The 24,822-nt window shown below is 41.1% G+C and overlaps 1 protein-coding gene across 1 annotated transcript in view; it reads left to right on the forward strand.

The window, feature by feature from the left end:
• Positions 1-10,847: 10,847 nt before the first annotated feature.
• The window catches only part of RHBDD1 (rhomboid domain containing 1), a 95,058-nt gene continuing 81,083 nt past the window's right edge, over positions 10,848-24,822 (forward strand). Inside the window, exon 1 of the mRNA XM_036421730.2 lies at positions 10,848-10,958. The gene's annotated coding sequence lies outside the window, so the exon portion shown is untranslated. The remainder of the gene's footprint in view (positions 10,959-24,822) is intronic.

The raw sequence follows: 24,822 nt of genomic DNA on the forward strand, positions 1-24,822 counted from the left end.
AATGAGAATGTATACTGAGCAACCATAAACTGCAAACTAATGAGGTAGATATTTATCATAATGAAGCATCAACCTGCAACCACAGAACTGAATAACCCAAAAGCACAGATGTGTTCTGGGTTGCCCAACCAAACATGGATTCAAGGAATGAAAAATTAAGCCCACTTTAAATTGGACCTGTCTCTGCCTGCGAGAGCAGGTAAGATACAAAGGCTACGTCTGGCTGTGAAATGACCACATTGCCTTTCCTCAAAGGGAGGACCCATTAATGGCTATATTAGAAACATCTGAGGACTGGGGTGCTTGTACAAAGACAGACTCCTAGACTTAACCCAGGCAAATCCAACATGTGAATTTTAAATAAGCTCTTTAGTTAATTCTGAAATAGGTGGTGTGCAGTTCACATATTGATAAACATACTTATGATTTCAGGTAGATTTTTAGATCTATCCTGTTTTGTTTTGTTTTTAATCCTCACTTGAAGGTATGTTTTTATTGATTTTAGAGAGGAAAGAAGGGAGGGGGAGAGAAAGAAACATTGATGTGAAAGAGAAACATTGATTTGTTGCCTCCTGATCCAACCAGGGATCAAACCTGTAACCTACGTATGTGCCCTGACTAAGAATTGAACCTGCAACCTTTTGATGTACAGCAAGCATGTCAAACTCGTGGCCCACAATGAATATTTTTGTGGCCCAGTCAATATAACAGTATATAAGAAATGTTTTAATAAACATTTTGTAACTTAATTTTTACAATATCCTGTTATACATAATTATTATTAACGAACTACAATGTTTGCTAATGACTGATTACTTTAATCATGTTGCATTCATTTCCCTTACGTGCCTTAGGCGCAAGCGCACAATCTCTCTCCACTAATACTAGCAGTGAATATTTTAGCAGCTAATTGTCATTAGTCTTGGACTGACTTGTTTGGTTGTGCACAAAAGGAAATATTTCACTTTTGAATAATAAAATAGGTTTATTTGCAAGATGTTTATTAATTTTTGCAGTTATTCAGTGTCTGGTAAGTTAATATTCAAGAAAAATATATATTAATTTTTATTAAAATATTATATTATTTTATGTTGATGATTACTCATTTTCTTTAGCCCTTTGTATTCATCATGTCTGTATCAAATAAACCTATGTCTCTATGAAAATTGAAGCTTGTTTCTTTGCAGCCCACATAAACTTAAACCTTGTTTATTTGACCCGTATTAGCCTTTGAGTTGGACATGCTTGGTATACAAGGTGACTGAGCCACCTGGCCAGGACTGATCCAACTAACTGAGCCACCTGGCCAGGACTTTCCTGTTTGTTTCTGTAAAGTATAATGTAAATTGCTGGAAGCTAAGACCAGCAGGTCATAATAAACGGGAAAAGTCCATATCAGAAAGCTGATGGACATTTTCAGCAGGGTTAAAAATCTGCATATTATTCCCTGCTGCTGGCCGAACAGCTGTAGGCAATTCCCCTAACCCAGCATTTTTCAACCGCTGTTCCGCGATGTTGCCTGGTGTGCCGTAGGTGCAGACAAGACAAGAATTTTATAATTTTTCACTATTTTGTTTACTTAATATTTCATAATAAAGTAATTATAAAATACTTTCTTTGTGTTTATTTGATTCCTATTCAAGAGAATTACTTTATATATAGTCAATATAGGCACAGAGTTAAATTTTTTAACATTTTCTAATGGTGGTGTGCCTCGTGATTTTTTTCATGAAACAAGTGTGCCTTTGCCCAAAAAAGGTTGAAAAACACTGCCCTAACCTGATAACCCTTTACTATGTATCAAACCTTACCTTTATTATGTGTGTCTGCTTTGCTAAAGGGAAAAATGTGTATATAAAAAAACATGAGTACAGCTGAAACGGGTTTGGCTCAGTGGATAGAGCGTCGGCCTGTGGACTGAAGGGTCCCAGGTTCGATTCCGGTCAAGGGCATGTACTTGGTTGCGGGCACATCCCCAGTGGGGGGGGGGGGGGGTGTGCAGAAGGCAGCTGATCGATGATTCTCTCTCATTGATGTTTCTAACTCTCTATCCCTCTCTCCTCCTCTCTGTGAAAAATCAATAAAATATATTAAAAAAAAAAAAAAGACATGAGTACAGAGATTTGGAGAGCTCTCTTCACTAGAGGGTAAGGCCTTTGCCTGGCTTCCCTCCATGCCTTCCAAATTTATATTCCTTGTCTCATCTCTTCATTTATGTCTCCAGATTCCTGAACTCTTGCTGTGAAAAGACTGCAGCAGTAAATGCATTTTTAATGTTATATATAGGCTAATATAGAAGTATAAGATTTCCAAACTATGAAATAATTTTCCAAGTATTATTTCTATTAATATTTGTCTTATTTCATTAAACCAGAAGTTGCAAACTTGTGTCCTGCTGGCCAAAGGTGGTTTTTCAAATTTACCCAAATAGTATGTTAAATTGTCAACATTAAACATTAGATGATGCATCAAAAATTAAAATTCTAATTTCTCTTTTAAAAATCAGAGCATGGGGCCCGATTCCCACTTGGACTCCATTAGCCAAAATGGAAAGATAGCTGCCCCTCTCAGTGGTCACTCTGTGGTAATCCTACGACTCCAAGTCATCTCCCTGACACCACGGCAATGCCTGGTGCCATTTGTCACCTAGTGTTTCAGATGCTTCCTTCCACCCAGCCCACTCGACTCATTTGTATCGCCTGCCTAGCTCCTCCAGGCACTGGAGTTTGTGACCCTGTCTTAAGGGTACTTCAAAACCAATTGCTTTTGAACAGCATTTGATGATGAAGACAGATATTCCACATTCAGACCAGTTCTACTGCATTCCCCTGGGATGCCCAGACTATGCTCCTGAGCAGAATCGGGGCTAATTCATTTAAAGAATGCCCATTAATCAAAAGGAGGTCCAATCTAGCTCAAGTCTTTCTAAGAGGCTACACAATTTGCCATGTTGAATGGATGTGCATATTTTATTTTGAGAGTACTTTGTACAGCAAAAGAAATATACTGCTTATAGAGACTGCTGTCTTTCAGAAAACACAGTTGGTTACAGTATTTTACCAAAAAAATAAATTAAATAATAATTTTAAAACCACTCTAAAAAACTCATGTCAAGCCAATCAGATTTAACAGCCTGAGAATATTCAGTGGGCAACATGTCCTATATTTCATTAAAAAAAAAAGTAGTTAAAATATCTCATATTTTTTCTTAGCAGGAGTTTGAAAATTGAACAACAGGTTTTCCTTTCCCAAAACTAAACATAACCTGGCACCGGAAAGATAAGCCTTTCCCTTTGATTTTTATTCCCCCGATCATGTGTCCTAAAAACAAGTCTCAAGAAAATTCAAGGTAAAAATCTGTTAATAAAATATTAAGTGGAGGTTTAATTTTGAAAACTACATGTTATAGTATTATTTTTCTCCTGCAATTCAACAATTCAAGTATTTTTTTTTTTTTTTTTTTTGGCCTGGACAGCTAAAGATATGTGGATGAATTCGGGTGATTTGTCTGTATGACTTAGTTTCTGAGCTCTTTATCTGTAAGTAAGATAACAACCCTACTTCATAGACTCATTCAGAGAGTAAATTTAGTTTGATGGCTTAAGTACATGGCAGAGATTCAATAAATTAATGGCCTTTATTTTAACCAGTGAGAGTGATTCTTTTTTTTTTATATATTGATTTCATAGGACCTAAGAAAAACTCCCTAAAAACATAAGCTTGCACCCTTGTTTCAATTTTATTTTAAGAAACTTTATCCATCCAACAAAATATAAGGCAATGAATATATTATAGTATCTATGACACATCATTGTTTACTAGTAAGCTAAAAGCTAGTCATCACTCCTAAGACTCTTGCTGAATCTTATAATACTCAGGTGCAAACTCTAAGGAAGTCCACAGAAAAGTAAATATTTATTTTAAAAATTACCTTTTACTTCTAAAGATCACAAAAGCTATTAGCACATCAAGAAAGGAGTTTCCAGAATGTTAGCTGGTGTTCCAAAGAACAATGTTAATGAAATGGGGCAATTCAAGGTGGGCACACAGCACACCAGCATCAGTCTGATCTTTCCTGCTCTTCCTCTAGGCATCTGGTATCCCATCCTCTTTTTTCTTTGCTCTCATACTCTTGCTTTTCCTCCCCAAAGCAAAAAATTGAATATGAATGATGGAGAGTTTGGTATTACAATTAACTTTTTTTTTTAGCCTTTACTATGGACTAGTGGCTAAGATATACATTTTAATGCCTTATTTCAACCAAGATTGACAAGAAGTTACAGATGGCCGGGCCAGTGTGGCTCAGTGGATTGAGCGTCACCCTATGTACCAAGAGGTCACCAGTTTGATTTCTGTCAGGGCACACATGTCCAGGTTGCAGGGTTCCATCCCTCATTGAGGGCATGTAGGAAGTATCCATTTGATGTTTCTCATATATATGTCTATCTCTCTTTTTCCCTCTTACTCTAAAAGCAATTAAAAAACACACATATATTTTTTAAAAAGAAGTCACAGATGAAGAATTATTGCCCCATTTAAATGGCTGGTGAGATCACAAACTCCCTCGGCTAGAGCTAGAACTGAAGCTTGATTTGTCTGATTTCAAGCTACTTATAAATGCAATAGTCATTAATAATGTTTTCTGGGGTTTTTTTTGAGGCACTAAATAATGTTTTTATATTTTTCTTATTAAATTTAGAATAATCAACTTATTCTTTGCTTGAATTGGTTCCTTGATTGTTGACTTTGTTTAGTTACTTAAAAACATTTTGTTCTTATGATTATGGTGATTCTTTATCAAGATTTCTCTTTGGTTCTGCAACTCTTCCTTCTAGTCACATTTCAATATCTTACTTTCTTCTTTTTTTTTTAACATACTATTTATTTTTTCTAGGTTTTAGAATATTAAAATACTTGAGTTGAAGGAGACTTTAGAAATAATTTTTGCAAGTCCTTCATCTTACAGTTGAGAAAATCAAGCTTCCGAGGGTTTGAATGGCCAAAAAGTAGCTAGTGGCAGAACCAAAAATCATATTCTGTACCCTTTTCAATTTTCTATGCTTTCTTGATTATAAGTAAAAAAATAAAAACCTATGTTTAATAGCTTTAAAGGTCTAAGCAACAATATCTACCATGACCTATTAGAATCATTACCATGTCCCACACCCCATCCTTGATATCTTGTTCCTTTATGGCTTATGTTATATTCATTAAATCAATTAATGTTCTGGGTTATTACTTAGTCAAATGAATTTAACTTTGTTGGAATACAAATTTTATTGTTTAAAAGCTCTACTTCATATTTGGATGTGTGGTCTAGAATAGAATAGCTGTCAACATTTCCTTATAACTGAGCCCATGGCACTTGACTGTTACAATGGATAGAATAGTGTACTAGATTTACCCTGGAAACTTAATATTAATAACATTTTTCTTAAAAAGAAACCAAATTAATCCTGGGGTGGGGGGTGCGTGTGTGTGTGTGTGTGTGTGTGTGTGTTTAAAGAAAATGAATATGGAAGAAAAGGAGTATCTTGGCTGCAATCTTGGCTATAAAAAATGACTCAGAAAAAAAACTGTGTGTACATATAATGAGAGAAGAGTTGGGGGGGGGGGAATAAAAATACTAGGAGAAACACATGTTAACACTTAGAACATTTTATGAATATATAGGAATTCTATGGACTATTTTTGTAATTTTTCTATAAAGCCTGAAATTACTTGCACATAGTTTTTTTTTTTTTTAAATTGGCAACATGATCTGACATTCACTTAAAGACTGGCATCCTCATAACCTAAGATAAACAATAAGCTATAAAAATAAATTTTCACTTCAGTTAGAAGTCAAGTGTGTTAAATTACAACAGAAGAAGAAAAATCTAAATTTTGTGCAGTGGCACTCTCTGTAATTTTAAGTGATATCAAAATTCTCCCCACCCCTTGCACCACCCTGTGGCTTCTATTTTTCCTTCCATTATTATTATAAACTAAAGGCCCAATGCATGAAATTTGTGCACTAGTAGGGTCCCTAGAGGCTGCCAGCTGCGGGCTGGGGCCTCCCTTTTTTCCCTCCACCAGCTCCACTCCCTGGTCGTACTCCCGGATGAACTCCAGGTTGAGGAGACAATTTGCATACTATGTTTTTATTATATGGGATTGGATAGAGCTTTGCAAAAATTTCAACTGTCTTTATTATATGGGATTGGATAGAGCTTTGCAAAAATTTCAACTGTCTACATTTCCTCCACACAAGATACCTCTGCCTCCAGTTTCCTCTAATCACTACCCAGAATTGTCACTTGCTGGTAGACAGATTAACCCATGACCTTTAAGTGAAATTTGTTCTCTCCTAAGTGTTCCCTCAACAGCCCTACATTTTAAATATGCTATGTCTAATTGCAGATGGCAAGGTCCTTAAAAAAAAAAAAAATATATATATATATATATATATATATATATATATATATATATATATATATATATATTTTTTTTTTTTTTTTTTTTTTTTTTTTACGGAGAGGAAGGGAAAGGGATAGAAAGCCAGAAACATCAATGAGAGAGAAACATTAACCAGCTGTCTCCTGCACACACCCCCACTGGGGATGTGCCCGCAACCAATGCACATGCCCTTGAACCGGAATCGAACCCGGGACCCTTTGGTCCCCAGACCGACGCTCTATCTACTGAGCCAAACCGGTTTCGGTGGCAAAGTCTTTTTGAAGGGCTTTTAAGCAATAGCAAGCAATGGTGGAGATACTGCCAAGTGTATGTGTTTTTATATGCCCACAGGAGGTCCTAAAATCCCCTAGAAGCTGACAGGAAAAGTAGCCAAAATGCCTGTCATCTGCGCTGTGTCCTCACAGCCTTATCTCCCCTATTTTGAAGTAAGTTCCTTTTGGAACTTTTTTCCCCTACCAAGAACATCCAAAGTTCTTCCTTTCTAAAAATTCATCATCTAAATTAGTTTTTCATAAAGCACAAACACATTGTGCCAGGTTTGAGGAGCTGTGGTGGTTAGGAAGGCTCCTATGAGGCCTCACGTGGCATGCAGAAAATGAGATTTGGCAGCTGGAGTAAAATTATTCATTGTAGTCATGGAGGCATCAGAATTTTTGTTGGTTAAAGAAACAGAATGGCATTTGCAAACGTGAAGGAAAAATGCTGTTAAAATGATTATGAAAATAAACAGCTTATTTAGGATTTATTATTTGAAAGAAATAGGAACTTTCAAACTATATTCCTACTATTATCCTGAAAAATTGGAAACAATGGGACATCTGTAAAACCAGTTTATTTTTTAGATAATAATCATAATGAGCTAGAACAAGAATAAGGAAGACATATTTAAAACACTCAGTAGAAAAAAATACTTCCTAAAATAGAAAAATGTAGAAAATTGAAATATGGCCATTCAAAAATAATTCTGAAACAGATAGTGAATGGTTATCATTTCGTTTTTTTGTGATTTAGATAAAACAATGAAAACTTGATGAAACATGGACATGAATAAAAAATTACCTTTTATATGGACTGTGATGCATCCAGTGACACACAGAACTAGACATTTAATATTCAGAGGTAGAAATAATATATTAGGAAGTCTGAACCATCAATCCTTCTGCCTACTAGCTTTGTGAGCTTTGGCAAATTACTTGGACTCCCTGACCCTCGGTTTCCTCATTTATAAAATGGAGGTGAAGTGCCTGGCTTATCAAAGACATTTAACAAATGGCAGCTACAGTAGCTATCAAAACAGTTACCAGGTACTGAGTATTTATTATGTGCCTGGCACTTTCATAAGAGGACTAAATGCATTAACTTTAACAGGTAGAGACCATAGTGGTGGTAATAGATCTTATAGGATGCTAGAGAAAATAATTTTTTAAATTTACTAAAATAATATTCAGTTGTAAGAAATTTGTATCTTCAGGCATTAGCAGGAGTAGGGGGCCAAGGGTTATATTCAAAGTCAGGGTATCCTGAAGTAATCAAGCCAACACCCTTCCCTTCCCTAGGTGCTTTGGGGGGTACTCAGCCTCCCGCATTCCCACCGAAGCAATCATTTCTGGTACTGAGACTGTGGCCTCCAACCATCTCCAGATCCTCCTAGAGTCCAAGTCCCAAGAGAAAGCCTTTGACTGATAGGATCCCATGTTTTATTCCTGTTCTCTTGTGATACTGGGGCAAGGAGAAGGACATTCTAGATTACTCATCTTCTTTGTGTGGAGGGTAGAAAATGCATGAGGAGAGAATGATTAATGCCCTATATAAGAAATAAAATGAATTGTTGGTGATATGCCTGGAAATCAGGGAGTGGATGGTCTAGAGGCAGTGGTCGGCAAACTGTTGACTAATGAGTTTGCCTACCAGTGATCTAAGGGTAGGAGTTTGTAAGCATTAAGATCCTGCAGAGGAACACAAATTATTTCAGAGTTATAACAGCTCCTCTCTTCTCCGTTAGATTGCGAGTTGATTAGTGACATCTGATATGCAATTAGAATAATGACCATAATGTCAGGATAATTAACCATGCATCACAAGTCTACTGCAAGTGCATTGCTCCTACCTGTAGTTTTAGTAATACCTTATTACTTTCAGGACTTTTCTCATTGGTAGTACAATCAGTGTAGATTCTTAATTCTACAATCTTCATATCAACCAATGAAAAACCATCTGAGTTCTAAAGCGCATGATTCAAAGACAAGATCATATCCTGGCCAGTGTGCTCAGTGGTTGGAGTATTAGCCTGCACACAGAAAGATCTCAGGTTCTATTCCTGGGTTGCAGGTTCTTTCCCTGGCCCCAGTCAGGCACCTGTGGGAGGCAGCCAATTGATGTGTCTCTCTCACGTCCATGTTTCTCTCGATCTTCCCCTCCTTATTATAAAGAGCAGCTTATCAATTTCTATTTAAAAAGTCTGCTAAGATTTTGAGATTGTGTTGAATCCACGGATCAATATAATAACTGCCAAACTGAGCCTTCCAGTCTAGGAACATGGAATATCAACTTCTCTCAGCCATTTTAAGTAGTTAGCAGTGAACAAGAATTGTACTTTTTTTTTTTTAATTATTATTACAATTATTCCAAAGTACTTTAGTCTTTGTGGTGCTATTTTTGGACTTTTTACATGTAGTTTATAGAAATAACTTTTAAAAAATCTTAATCTTGTATCCTGGGTGGGACTGTGCTACACGCATTTATTAATTCTAGTAGTGTTTATTTATATGGTGATTTCTTTTAAGATTTTTACCTACAGGATCATGTAACCTGTGAATAAAGGCAATTTTACTTTTTCTTATTCAACATGTTTTTAAGTTGTTTTTGTTTGTTTCCTCTACTGTACAGGCTAAAACTTCCAGTAAAAAATTTTTAAATATATATTTTTTGATTTCAGAGAGAAAGGGAGAGGGAGATAGAAACATCATTGATGAGAATCTTTGATTGGCTGCCTCCTGCATGCTCCCCACTGGGGAACGAGGCTGCAGCCCTGGGAATCCAAATGTGAACTCCTGGTTCCTTGGTTGATGCTCAACCACTGACCCACACTGGCCAGGGAACGTTTTTTAGTGTTAGCTGTAGGTTTTTCATAGATGCCTTTTATTAGGGTAAGGAAGTTTCCTTATAATCCTACTTTTTTGAGTTTTTACCATAAATGTTTGTTAAATTTTGTTAAAATACTGTCTCTCAAGTATTGGCTTTCAAAGCAGTGAGCAGCCAGACCTGAGTTCAGTATCAGGTAGACTTTTTCTGTTCTCTCAAATGTCTAAGATTTTTTTCTCTGATAATATTTGAAATTAAATATAATTGTCTAAGTATGTTCTTAATCCTTATATAATAACATTTTTATGAGATTACTGTATTGAGCTTCTTGATTTTTAGCTCCCTTAAAATCACCTCTATATTTGATATATTAAGAACAAACTTCCATTTGACCCAGTGATTCCACTTCAGGGAATATATCCTAAAAACTCCAAGACACCAATCAGAATGAATATATGGACCCTATGTTCACAGCAGAGTTACTTACAATATCTAAGATTTGGAAATAGCCCAAGTGCCCATCAGTAGATAAATGGATAAAAAATGCTGTGGAACATTTACACTATGGAATACTATGCGGCTGTAATAAAAAAGAGGGCTCTCTTACCCTTTGGGACAACAAGGATAAACCTGGAAAATATTATGCTAAGTGAAATAAGCCAAACTGAGAAAAACAAATATCCCGCCGGGTGCTTGTCTCTAGCAAGCCACTTGATTGCATCAAATACATTCACTGCAATACTTAACACCTAAGGCCCTCACATGGACAAACAGACTAAGAAGTGCAGTCGCAGACCCACGCTTTGGGGAGTAAAAAGTACAGCCATGGCCTTGTTTGGGGGGCGTCCTTGGTAACCGTGGGTCCCTCCCTGAGATTGGCAGCTCTCAGGCTGTCTGACAGCTCATGACGGTGTAAGTTTCTCTTTCACACCATCCACTTCAGCAGCAGCAGCTGACTCCTCGCAGCAGCTGGTGGGGAGCTTGCAGCGGGGCTGGGCGCTGCAAGGACGGTTTCGCAGCCCCCACCTCCACCCCCAGCCCCCATCCCCGTGGCCCTCTGGCTGCATGTCTCCATGTCTGGTCCCTCCAATGCAGGTCCAGGTCGCTAGTTTGCTTTTGCTCTAGGCATGCACGGCAGAGGACGGCAGTTTGGGGCAGGGGAGACAATGATCATCCCCTTTTCACTCGCATTTGCAGGATGAGTCCACGCTGTGCCCTCGGAGCCACCGACTGTCACTGCAGCCACGCGTGGGCCGGCCGGCCCGCTTCCCGGCCCTCCCTCCCCAACCCGGGCCGCCCCCTCTCTGCTGCGCAGCAGCCTGGCCGCAGGGAAGAGGAGCGTCGGTCGACACCGCCCCGTGCGTGATGACGCACGTGCGCGCGCGAAGACGTGAGGACGCCGGCGGGCCGTAGAGAACGTGAGTTTCCGCGTCTGTTTGGTCCGGTTCGCGGCGCCGGTTCTGCGCGGCTTTTTTAGACTTTTCTCCGGGCCCCGGCGCCGGCGGCGGGACGGGGGTTGCGGGGCGACTGTGGGCGTCCCCCCCGTGGGGCCCGAGGCACCGGAGGGGATGTGGCAGGGGAGGGGGATGCGGACACGGGCGGGTGCGGGTGCGGGTTGGAGGCGTAGCCTGGGCAGCTTAGGCACCTGGGCGCCCTGGAGATGGGAGATCGCGGAGGGCGTTCTCTAGAGCGACCCTGCCGGGGTGCTCTCCGCCGCGCCTGAGGCCGACCCCAGGGAGTGACCTGCCGGGCTCTCCCCTGGATGGGGGCAGCTCCCCTGGAGTCTTAGAGGGCTGTCTCCGAAAGCCGGAGCTTACGGCGACGTTGCGTCAGCAATAGCAGCTTTCACTTTCAGGTGCACTGGGAACAGTAACTTTCTGTTCTGGGAACTAGCGGTGTGCAAGCACACCCCAACCCCCTAACCCGAGGAGTGGTGTTTCCCTTCACAGGGTATAGGAAATCCCCCCATCCCTTTTAACCCCTTTCCGCCCAGACCTCCAGAGCCTCTCCAAAATCGGATCAGCATCCCTTTCCGAGAGGAATCATCGCTTAGTCACGATTGAGCCATCTGCACATGTGTAGGTCCCTTTGCAGTACACGCAGTGACAGCTGGACTTTCCTCTTCTATTCCCCCCTCCCCCCCCCAACTCCCCCTAGAATGTCTTCTTAAAAGTCTGTTTACTGTCTCAAATGTATGTGTCACATTTTGCTGTTTCTAGTAAGTAGACTTTAAAGATTTAATGTGCTGCTGGGCAAGGCTTGGGAAGAGGCAGTCTTAAGAACAGCACAGCATTGGTTTCCTCAATTGTCCCTGGACTACTAGTATCAGCATCAGTCTGGAACTTGTTGGAATTGTAAATTTGGGGGACTTAACAGAATCAGATAGCTATTTTAACAAGCCTTCCGGTTGATCCGGGTGCACCTGGGTGCTAAAGTTTGGGAATTCCTGTCATATTGATAAAGAACAGCCATTGGGAGTCACCATGGAATTTGACAGAATGGAAGGGATCCATGTGGGGCCTTTCCTGGGTGTCGGATCTTGGAGAGATTACTGAAAGGTTATTTCGTAGGGCTTGTAAGTATTCAATGTGAAAGTACAGGAAACGTGTTTAACACCAGCATACATAGGAAACGCACCAAGATGAGATGTTACTTAACCATTATGACTCTAAAATTCGTATGTCGACTGGTGGAAGGTTCTTCATTGGGTTAGATATGGCTTGTTGTGCACGGATATTGTGATTACTGCTTAGATGGCATTTTATTTGTTTCTGGCTTCCCAGTTATATTCTGCAGAATCAAGGTTGTTTATTGGAGGCAGGATAGTCAGTTAAAAGTTATAGTAGTATGTACTATCTCATACCAGTGCTATAGTGGCTGGATAATTTTTAAGAATCACATTAAGCCCTAACTGGTTTGGCTCAGTGAATAGAGGTCGGCCTGTGGACTGAAAGGTAGGTCCCAGGTTCGATTCCGGTCAAGGGCATGTACCTTTGATGTGGGCACATCTCCAGTAGGTGATGTGCAGGAGGCAGCTGATTGATATTTCTCTCTCATCAGTGTTCCTAACTCTCTATCCCTATCCCTTCATCTCTTTAAAAAATCAATAAAATATATATATTTTTAAAAGAATCATATTAGTTACTGTTAAAAAGTACTTTAAAAAATTTTGGTCTCCTGGTCTCCAGCTGAATTACACTTTCTGACCCAGAATTTGCTAAAGAAGGTAGAATGGATAACTGACCAGAGATTAGCCTTATGGCTGAGGAGTGAGCAGTGACTTGCAAGCATAAGACAAGGCTGCAGATGTTTCCATCCTTATCTTCCTTTCCCACGTGTCTGACTGTACGGCTCAGATAGCAGGGAAGGCCTCCTCCACCCGTTCTCCATGCCTGTTTTCCGGGAGCATCAGAAGAGCTAAGTTCAGAGTGCCAGCCACCTTTGGTTTTTGAGATCATCAGTTGCAGTGTTATTCACTTTGCAGCTTTCCCCTGCCTTTTCCAGGGGGCCACTTTTGGGGGAGAAAGAGAATTATTCGGGACTTGAAGCGGGTGCCTTAAAGCCTAGACTCATCCCAGTGTTGGGAAGGGTCAGTGCCACCCTGTGGCCTAACCAAAGGCCGAATTAGAGCACACTGCTCCCAGGACCTTGCTATGACTCCTGGATATGGTGGGTGAGGGAGTTTTCAGATAAACGAGTCATGTCAGATATCAGCTGCTACAAATAATTTTGAAGCATTATGAAGCATTCAGTTTTCAAAGGCCCCCGCATTTTTCTTGTCCTCTGTTTCAGAAAGGCAGCTCTATAGCAGGGGTTTGGGGTCTGGAAGACCCTGCTTTGAACCCTGCCTCTGCTCCATACTGATTATACCCATTAGACAAGTTAACATCCTCCCAACCTTAATTTCCTCTCCTATCATGGCGTGTGATTGTGTCAGGACATTGGATAAAATGAAATGAAGTGCAAAACCTGTCCACCAGGTGTTAGGTATAGAAGCTCAATCACTACAGCATGGTAGATAGTAGAAAAAGGTAGTTACCACCTCAAACCTAACTTTATCTCATTCATTTCCTCTTATGAATGAGGTTGTTTTATTAACTAACTGCACTGCTTTTCTTTTTAAATAATCAAAGTGAAAAGTCAAACCTTTCACATTATACTAACCCAAAGAAAGCAAACACTTGGAGAAAGTTAAAACTCTAAACATGGTAAAAAAACAAACAAACACAAAAAACATTATAGTTTTATCACCATCCAGAGCAACTTCCATAGACTTTTTGGGGTGCTTATTGGAAGCTGAAGGTCAGGGGTGATTAATATTTAAATTTCTTCAATTATTTAATAGGGGCAATCAGTTATAGAAGGGGGCACTATGTTAGAGGAGATGAGACCTCACTAAAAATATACACCAAAGTATAAGAATATACAATTAGCTCTGATACTGTTTTTTTTTTTAATATGAATGCTTAACGGTAGATAGCAAAGTGAACATTTTTGTTCCATTTTTTTTAAAGTGATAAAAGTTTATATGTGTGTGTATATATATATATATATATATATACATACATATATCCTATATAATCTTATCTAATAAAAGAGTAATATGCAAATTGACCAATCAGAGCAAGTATCTAAATTAACCCCAACCAAGATGGCTGTGGCCACAGAGAGCAGGAGGGAGGCTTGGATTTCCCAGGCAATGGAAGAAGCCAAGCTTTCCGGCCTAGCCTAGCTGGCCTAAGCCTCCACTCAAGGCTACAAAGTTTCAATTATAGAAGGTAAACAAATCCAAACAGAAATGGCAGCAGCCAGGGAGCAAGCAGAAGGCTTGGCTCCGCTCTAGGCTACAAAGTTTCAATTGTAGAAGGTTAATAAATTCCAGATATCAGGGAACCCTCACCCTGATCTGGGACACCCTTCAGGGCAAACCAGCTGGCCCCCACCCATGCACCAGGCCTCTATCTTATCCAATGAAAGAGTAATATGCAGATTGACCATCACTCCAACATACAAGATCAAGATAGCTGCCCTCATGTGGACAGAAGATGGCCAGCAGGGGAGGGCAGTTGGGAGGGACCAGGCCTGCAAAGGAGGGCAGTTGCGGGTGACCAGGCCAGCAGAGGAGGAAAGTTGAGGGCAAACAGGCTGGCAGGGGAGCAGTTAGACATCAATCAGGCTGGCATGTGAGTGATTAGGGGGTGATCAGGTTGGCAGGCAGAAGCAGGAGCAATCAGGAAGGCAGGCAAGTGAGCATTTGGGAGCGAGCAGTCCTGGATTTTGAGAGGGATGTCCGATTACCTTGAGGGGTCCCAGATTAAAGAGGGTACAGGCTAGGCTGAGGGACACCCCCCCCCCCTCCCCATGCACCAGGTCTCTAGTCCTATATAATAAAAGCCTAATATGCTAAGTGTCTGGTCGTCTGGTCAACCAATCAAAACGTAGTCTGTTAATGATATACTAAGGCTGCTCAACACTTTCTATGATGTGCACTGACCACCAAGGGGCAGACAGTTGACTGGTCGACCAGTCGCTATGACATGCACTGACCACCAGGGGCAGATGCTCCTATCAGCCCTCTCACAGTCCCTCTCTGGCTGGCTAACCTCCCGCATCCCTCCCTGGCCTCAACTGTGCACCAGTGGGGTCCCTCAGCCTGGCTTAAGCCCTCTCACAATCCAGGATCCCTCAGGGGATGTTGGAGAGCCGGTTTTGGCTCAAAACTGCTTAACACAGGAGCTGCCCCCTGGTAGTCAGTTTGCTCCCACAGCAGGAGTGCTGCTCAGCCAGAAGCCGTAGCACGAGCGCCTCCCACCTCTGTGGCAGTGCTAAGGCTGTCTGACTGCCAGTTATCCATTCCCCCTGGGGAGTGGCCCTAAGCCGTCAGTTGGATATCCCCTGAGGGCTCCCAGACTGTGAGAGGGCACTGGCGGGGCTGAGGGACCAGCTTCCCCCAGGCATGAATTTTGTGCACAAGGCCTCTAGTATATCTATGTTATATATGAATATATGAGCATGGAAAATACTTGAAAGGAATCATACCAGGTCATAATTACATGTAATATGGGGATGGGGTAAATCTATACATTCTATGTAAAGTTAGATATGTGCATGTGTATGTAAACATTTTTTAAAAAAGATAAATGATGCTTTTAAATGATTTACTTTTAGGCTGCAGTTGTTGTCATCCAAGCAGTGGGCCTCAGATATTTTTAAAAGCAGGGAAGCCTGTTTAGCAGAATCTCACTTGTAGCGCTCAGGAACTAAGAGCTTTAATGAAGGGCACAGGGCATGTCCCTGGGACCTAGGAGTCCAGTTCACGGGTCTGAAACTCTTTGTCTGAGGGATAGGAATCTTCAGGAGATGAGCTATACCTAAGAAAGTTGTGGCAGGGCCAAAACCGGTTTGGCTCAGCGGTAGAGCGTCGGCCTGCGGACTGAAAGGTCCCAGGTTCGATTCCGGTCAAGGACATGTACGTTGGTTGCGGGCGCATCCCCAGTGGGGGGTGTGCAAGAGGCAGCTGGTCGATGTTTCTCTCTCATCGACGTTTCTTGCTCTCTATCTCTCTCCCTTCCTCTCTGTAAAAAATCAATAAAATATATTAAAAAAAAAAAAAAAAGAAAGTTGTGACAGTAAGAATTCTTGTGGGTGAGAATCACAGACCTGTTCTGAAAACAGTGCCTAAGGTTTTCAACAGTGTTAAACAGGTAGTATACGGTAGCTTCTCATGCAGAGGAGTGATTATTTAAAACAAAATCCAACCTTTAGTCTGACACATATTTTACAAAAATATGTGTCTATGTACATTTTTTGAGAAATCATCTAAGTTGTGTGTTTTTTTTTTAATCCCACAAGTATGGCAGCTGTATCACTGTTAGAGCTATTTAATATTTAACTGTTGTTTAGCATTACAAATGACTCAAGGAAAAAGAAACAAGGAGTCCATAGAAATACATTACTTGTGTTTACTGCCCCTGGGGTTTTTTGTTGTATGGAAGAAGCTGCTTTGCATTTATATGATAAAGGATTTTTCTTAGAGTTAATTTTTAGTTAATAGTGAGCTTTCATAAGAAAAATAATTTCAAATGAATGCTAAGAATCAGATTGTTATTAATAGGGGAAGTAATATTGCCTTGTCTTTTTTAAAACATTGAGGAGGGTTTCCTGGTGACAGCTGGAGTGTGGGGGAGGGGCATCACTTTCAGTCAACCAGCTGCTCTGTGCAGCATCCTGATGGATCATTTCAAAGCCTGTGGATAATTTTGGCTGTATTCAGAAAAGCAAATGTATCGAATTTCTGGAAAGCAATAGTTAGTGTGCAAGAGCCCTTTGGTATCTGGATGATAGCCAACTAACCACGCATGCATTCAGGTTTCCATGTAGGTGTTAGTTACCATCTACTTTCTTGGACATCGTTATATGCACATAATAGTTATAAAACAATAAAGCTTAGTTCCATGGGTTGAAAAGTCTCATTACTTTATGGAGAGGAAGGGAGAATGGAGAATAAACTTTGGGGTGTGCTGCTTGCTTTCTCACAATAGGCTGTTTCATCTAGTCTTCACAATGACTCCAGGAAGCAAGGGAAATTTTTCTCATCTCTGGATAAAGAAGCTCAGCAGGATTGATTATATGATTTGCCCGAGGTCACGTACCAGTAAGCATGAATCTGGCTTCATGCTCCAAGAGTGTTGTCATAAGAATAACAGCTGTTTCTCCATGGTGTTAACCTGCTTTTGCATTTTTAATTCAAAATGTCAATATCAGGAGAGTTATGAGTGAAATATATATATTATATATATAATATATATATTATATATGTATATGTATAATATATATTATATGTTACATTTACATTAATTCTATATACATATATAAGAAGAGAGAGAGAGGGAAAGAGAGAGTTGACAGCTACTACTAATTTTGGATTTTTTTCTCCTTGAGGAAAGTCTCTTGGGAAACACTGAAAGAAATTTTGATACAGTTTTTACACTGAATGGCCAGATTATTTTGATCTCTGAATGCATAATAATCTGGCCACTCAATGTATATCCTATAGAATAAAAGGCTAATATGCAAATTTCCCCCTCAACCAGGAGCTCAACCAGCAGGTAGGCCAGCCAACCGCCATGTCCCCTCCTGTTGACCAGGCTGGCTAGATCCCATCCATGCATGAATTCATGCACCAGCCTCTATTATACACACACACACACACACACACACACACACACACACACACACTGAATGGCCAGATTATTATGTGTTCAGAGATCATAATAATCTGGCCACTCAGTGTATGTTACAAATACCAGCGATTTGCAGTTGTGAGTAAAGTCAGGGAGTGTGATGTTTAGAAAATCACTTTAATAATTAGAAGTTTCTTTAAAAACATAAACCTTTAGATCAAAAGTTTTTCCTTTTGAAATGATATTCTTCATCCAGTGTCCCAGTGTTTGCACTAACTATATGACTTTGAGAGGCCTTTGTCTTACTATGCAGAAGTTACTCTCACACTCACATGCTTGCACTGTGCCCTCGTCTCTTAGGGCTTGCCTGGAGCAGACCTTTGAGATACTGCTTTTATATTCTCCATGTTTTGATTCTTCTAGGGGCTAGGATATAGTGCTCAATAGAAAATGAGAGCTGGTAATGCTTGAAGTAAACTAGGATTTGCTTGTCAGTCCTTGGCCTTACTATTCTGGGTAGGGTTCTTTGACAGCAAAAAACAAAAACAAAGTTAAACTAGTTCATCCAGCTAACTCAAGACCAAGAGATTGGAAGTGTATGGGTAAGCTCAGAGAACTGACAGAAAATCCAAACCACCAGGCTATGGACAGAAGCTTGGTGGGGTCTCAAGGTTTGCATAGACCTAGTAGATTGGAAAATTCTTTTTTAAAAATATTTTTTTATTGATTTCAGAGAGGAAGGGAGAAGGTGAGAGAGATAGAAACATCAATGATGAGAGAGAATCATTGATCTGCTCCCCTCTGCACACTCCCTACTGGGAATGGAGCCTCAATCTAGGCATGTACCCTTGTCGGTAATGGAACCTAGGACCCTTCAGGTCTGCAGGCCGATGCTCTATCCACTGAGCCAGACCAGCTAGGGCTGGAAAATTTTTTAAGTTAATGCTCTGAGTGTCAACTCCAGGAGTCGTTGGTATTAGTGTCTCTACAGATAAGTTTTAGATTCCAGGGAGAGAGTTATTATTCCAATTCTGGGCACTGGCCTTCTTGATTGCTGGTCCTCACGATCACATCTAGCGGAGGTCTGAGGTAGATTCCTATTACTGAAAGAATGAGGTATTGATGCTGGGCAGGCAAAATCCCCACACTGTCCCTACCACCTAGTAATTAGTGGACGTCCTGTGAGCTTTCTGGGAGAAGAAACATCTCTGAAGTCTTGACTTCTTACATTGTGCAGATTTTGGTTACATAAATAATTCACTAACAATCCTTACACACATTAAAGGGTGTGGCGGCTATCACTTTTTCATTGATTTTAGGTAGACAAAGAAATCTGGCGTGGAGCACCTAGGAGAATGGAATTACTTAAATCTCTTGAAGGGAGAGATGGGATGCTGGCATTGTTGCTCCCAGTGTCTGCTGGCTTAGGCCCTATGTCTGATGGGCTGTCAGTTGAAGAACTTTAATGAGCCCTCATTACACTAAAGCTTGTAGTCTGTGAGAGGAGGAACTGGCTTATGATTGATATTGGAAATCATACGTGGTGATGGATCAAAATTGGAGTTGGCACTAATTCACCTTGCTGTGGAGCAAAAGTCAGGACTATGTACAAAATCCAGTAGTTTCATTTTTTATATATAAAGATAATCTAATCATTTTTGTTAAGACAGTAACATTTTAAAAAGGAGGGAAAAATAAAAATTTGGCCATTTGACATTTTGAGATTTTTTTTTTTTAAATCCTGAAATGGAGGGTCATTAAATTTTCAAATGTAGTGATGATTTAAAGATAATTTTGACAGAAAGTGAGGTTTGACATTTTATTATAAAATGTATTGTAATTAGAGAATCACTTCTACTTTCATGTATCTTTCAAACACCCGTCATATTGTTTAAAATAATGTGTGTGTAATTGAATAGCATGAAGCGGTTAAAAGATGTGGGATCCTAGCCCTGGCCAGGGGGCTGAGTTGGTTGGAGCAGCATTCTCTAAATTAGGGGTGTCGAACTCAATCAGAGAAGGGGCCAAAATCTAAAATCCAGCCTAAATCGCGGGCCGAATGGTTTACTGAACAGTCATAAACTGTCATTGTGATGGAAACGCAGCGGAGTGCAGTGATGACAGCGCGGTGCGGGCCACATTGCAAGGCCTGGCGGGACGGATTTGGCCCGCGGGCCTTGTGTTTGACACATGTGCTCTAAATCAAAAGGTTGCAGGTTCAATTCTAGGTCAGAGTACATACCTAGGTTGGGGGTTTGATCCCCGGTTGGAGACATGAGGGGGTCAATCAATGTCTCTCTTTTTCTTTCTCTCTCCTCTCCCTTCTGCTCGCTCTAAAAATCAATAAAAATATATCATCCAGTGAAGATTAAAAACAGAAAGTGGGCCTGGCCAGTGTGTTGACCTATGAACCAGGAGGTCATGATTCCATTCTCAGTCAAGGCACATGCCTGGGTTACTGGCTGAATTCCTGGTAGGGAATGTGTAGGCTTTTCTATCTCTCCCTCTCCCTTCCTCCTCTGAAATAAATAAAAACATATATATATATATATACTATATATATATATATATATATATATATATATATATATACAATATATATATATATATTTAAAGTCAAATCATAGAAAACACAGAAAATGCTAATTGGTTATTAAGTTATAAAAATACTATAAAGCTATTTAAAATGTTTTATGTTCTCTTAATTTATTTGTTTATATGGGTTAAAATCACTGTCACTTCTAAGTTTATAAATAATCTCAATATAATCTCATTTAATGCTCACCAAACCAAATATGCCTGCATTGTTTCCTTTCACAGGTGGGAAATGGCAGTTAAATGACTTTCCTAAGGTCACATCACTGGTGTATCGTAGAGATTTTCCCAAAAGACCACGCCCTCAAACACTGTCCTATACTCTGCATACGATACTATTGTCAGCCCTGTGCATCATCTTGACAAAAAACACCGGGACCTGGCTTTTCCCAGAGCCTGTCTGTTTACCCCAGTGGCCTGACAACTTCTTTGTGTTCGGAAATTCTTCTGATGTGTCGCATTGCCGTCCCCTTGTGCTCCCGTTTGCTGTGACAATGGCAGCCCCTCCTACAGTGCAGGATGTGCTCTGTGAAGCCTGTTGTCCTGTGTGCCTCCTGGCAGCCTGGCAGCCTTTCATGCTGGATCCAGCAAGGTTGCTTTTTTTCATTTCAGAGAACTGGGTGTCGCTTTCTAGGTGAACAATAATTAAATGCTTTTAAGGATGTATCTGATTAACAGGAAGCTGACCTGTGTAAATTAATTAGAACTGTAATGATGTCATAGCCTTGTCTTTTATTATTAGCCAGGTAATTGACCAGAAGTTTGGGAGCTTATTGTAACTGACAGCTAGGGGTTTGACCTTGTGTGCTGTCTAGAGGCGAAACATGCACAATGCATGTAAATGCAGCGTGTTCACTGTGCTGCATGTGTGGTCGGAGCATCTGATTTTGGGTTCTTATTTTAACTCTGTGCTGCTTTGAGGAAATTGGTATACTCAAACAGAATATTACGCTGAATTCTCTTCGTAAAAGCATAGGGCCAAACACAGATGTCTGTGTCATTGAGTAATTGCAATCAGATGGGAAACCCGGCATATTTAGGATGTGTAGTCAAATAAACAAATGCCCTGAATTAAATGAATCTTGTTGTTAAGTTCCATGTGAAGGATGGCAAAACAACTTTTGGTAGAGAAGGCGTTAACAATAGGGGCATATTTGATAAGTTGAGAGAATTTGTCCCCTCCTATTCTAATTTGTCGGAGAAAGTTCAGAGCATGTAGTATTTTCAGTATTGGAGTGATGAGAGCCTCTAACTGTAGTGGATTTGGTTGAAGAATGGGATGGTGGTGGTAAACATGGCGGGGAGTGGGATAGAACAGCAGTGGTTCCTGGGTAGTAGGTGGTCCCCTCTCCTGCACACTTTCTCCTAGGGTGAGAGTCAGCTCTGCTAGAATATGACATGCACATTCCTAAACTCACCATTCCGAGCACAATCAGGCAGAAAAACCACAGAGCTTATGGGGCACATAGTACTAGGAGCGAAACACCCCAAAACCAGCTTTGTCAGTGTACATTGAAAAGAAGAGATAGGCCCTAGCTGGTTTGACTCAGTGGTTAGAGCATCGGCCTGTGGACCAACAGGTCCCGCCCTGTCAGGGCACATACCTCCCTTGCAGGCTCGATCCCCTGGCAACCAATCAATATGTCTCTCACCTCTCTCTCTCTCTCTCTTTCTCTCACCTCTCTCTCTTCTCTCTCTCTTTCTCTCTCCCTCCCTCCCATTCCTAGTTCCTCTCCAATTTCTCTCTCTCTAAAGAGAGAGAGAGAGAGAGAGAGAGAGAGAGAGAGAGAGAGAGAGAGAGAGAGAGATAGGAACCTAATAAAACAATAGCACAATTTTACACTTTATATAAACAAAAATATATAAGTGCTACCATAAATATGGTTCTCTCCCTTCAAAAAGTCCTAAATTTTGCTGTGGAAGTGGTTGCAATTTGTGAGTTATTGTCAGTGGAGGAAGGAGGGTTATCTGAAATTGGATGGCAGACATTGATGGGTGTAATTCACAATACACTCTGTAAACTTGAGGTAGCTGGTTTGAGGTGTGCAAATGTGTACATTTTGTGGGTTTCCATGAAGCTTGCTTCAGCTGGGTATACTTTTCTGCATCCACCTGGTACTTCTTGCTAATGAAATATAATCAAATGCAAAATTACGCTCAGATTGTTCCCTGAGACTGTATACTAATTACAGTTGACAAACTTGCTTGTTTTAAGTACTGCAGCAGAAGTGACGGAGCCCAGTCAGGGAGTGGTGCTGGCAGTGCTGCGAGTTCTTTGCCTGAGCGCTTTCTTTGGCCCCTGACACCCGTTTTGCCTGCTATGGCAAGCCACAAGGGACGGGAGTTAAGACAGACCGCTAGTCTTGGGGATAACACTGAGGCATAACTCTACTAGTTCCCAGGGTTCCTGGTGGGATTATGCGCTAGTACTCATAGTGATGGCTGGCTTAACAATGCATAAATTTTTGGCTCCTTGTCTTCCTTATCTTGCTTCTCCATGACCCAATCAAGGTATTTGTCACCTTCCAAATAAATTACTTGCACAGAGACCTTTGTCTCAGAGTCTGCTTCCGGGAGAAGCCTAACCTATAACAGTGATGTATAATAATAACAAGTAGCTACATTCATCAGGAGGGTGCTAATTGAATCCTCATACTAACCCATTTGAAGATGGGGAAACAGGCATGGCTTGGTGAATTTGCCTAAGATAAGTCACACAGCTCATAAATAGACCCGCTGTCTGCCACCACTTAGCACTGAGCAAAGACTCAGGGAAACGCGATCTGATTGGGAAACTAGGCATAGGATAGTAATAGAAAATAAGGTTAAGTGCTCAGTGTTTTAAATTTAATTACTGGGGCTTCAAGGGGCCTTTTAGCGATGTCTCCTATCCTGCGATTACAAAAGGTGTTTGTTTTTAAAGCAGCTGCTTGCGTTGGGGGTATGGAATTGTGTGTCTGCCTACTTTGGTCTTTTGCACTTCAATATTTCCCCCAAAGTTAGGGAAGTGCGGCGAGGAGCGAGGCCTGCCCACCTTTCTAAGGTGCCGTCATCCTGGTCTCTCATGTGGATGTGCGTGATTCTAGGCAGAGTCCACAGGGGAGGGGACCTTTATAGGGTCCCCTCTCCTGGGGTTCTTATCCCCCGGAAATCCAAGGTGAGGTGACATAAGAGGCCTGTGCCTGATCCCAGGCAGGGTGCTTGAAAGCTATGCAGCAAATGGGCCGCAGTAAGTGAATAAAAGTATGTGTGTGCACGAAAGGGCTCCTGCTAAATGTGGAATCTTCTATCAAACTTTTCTAGTGACTTAGAAAATAAGCTCGGGTAGTTCTGTCTCCGAATCTACACTCTTTGTCATTCTTAAGGGAGGGTGTGTGTTAGCATGGCTGCTTCTCCGATGATGTGCAGGGAATATCAAAGCAACTCCTGAACTCCTTTAAAACAGCAGCAGTTGCCCTAACTGGTTTTGGTTCAGTGAATAGAGCATCAGCCTGTGGCCTGAAGGGTCCCAGGTTCGATTCTCAGTAAGGGCATGTGCTGGCTGGGTTGTGGGCTCCATCCCCAGAAGGGGGCGAGCAGGAGGCAGCTGATCAATGGCTCTCTCTCATCATTGATGTTTCTCTTTCCCTCTCCCTTTCCCTTCCTCTCTGAAATCAATAAAAATATGTATTTTTTAAAAACCACAACAAATAGCAGCAGTTAGGTGCACTTTGTCTTTTTCCCCCTCTGAGCCTAAAAACTCTGCCTGGCCCAATAGATGGTCACTATGTTACTTTGTTGTCTCATCATATTACAGAGAGTAAGAGAGAGCGAGAGAGAGCTAGAAACATCAATGAGAGAGAATCATAGATCAGCTGCCTCTTGCACACCCCCCACTGGGGATGTGCCTGCAACCAAGGTACATGCCCTTGACCGGAATCGAACCTGAGACCTTTCAGTCCACAGGCCAACACTCTATTCACTGAGCCAAACTGGTTTCGGCTTTTTGTGTTTTTTACCTAAAGTTTTCAAATTGCCAGGAGTCCCTCGCAAACTCTCACCGCTACCACAGCCTCTTCTTTTCCTTTCACTTTAGCAAAACTCCAGTCTCTTGGGATGAATTAATTGCGGATCTTCATTTCCTTTGCTCTGTCTGTTAACCTGCATTAAGCTGGCACACACAGCCAGTTGTTGTCGACACTAGTTCAGAGCATTTCCTAAATCTGCCATTCCTTTCCTGAGTCCTCTGCGTTTACCTGAGAGTCCAACTTATTCCGTAGGATTTCTTACCCTCAGCAGTCAGTCCTCAGTGTAGTAGCAAAGCTTGGTCTTGGTGCTGATAGTGTTGATGGCTTTTTTGTTTGCTTGTTTTATCTTTTAGTTCTCACACATTTCTACTCCCTTGTTGGTGGCAGGGCCAGGTAGAAGCTGAAGTCTTCTGTTTATCCTTGTGTACTCTGTACTGCGCCACAATCCCTCTTGGTGAAATTGATCTAGCATTTTCCAGGAGCAGTCGATCTATCTT

Source organism: Pipistrellus kuhlii, unplaced genomic scaffold (assembly GCF_014108245.1).
Source record: "Pipistrellus kuhlii isolate mPipKuh1 unplaced genomic scaffold, mPipKuh1.p scaffold_m20_p_7, whole genome shotgun sequence".
Classification (NCBI taxonomy): Eukaryota; Metazoa; Chordata; class Mammalia; order Chiroptera; family Vespertilionidae; genus Pipistrellus; species Pipistrellus kuhlii.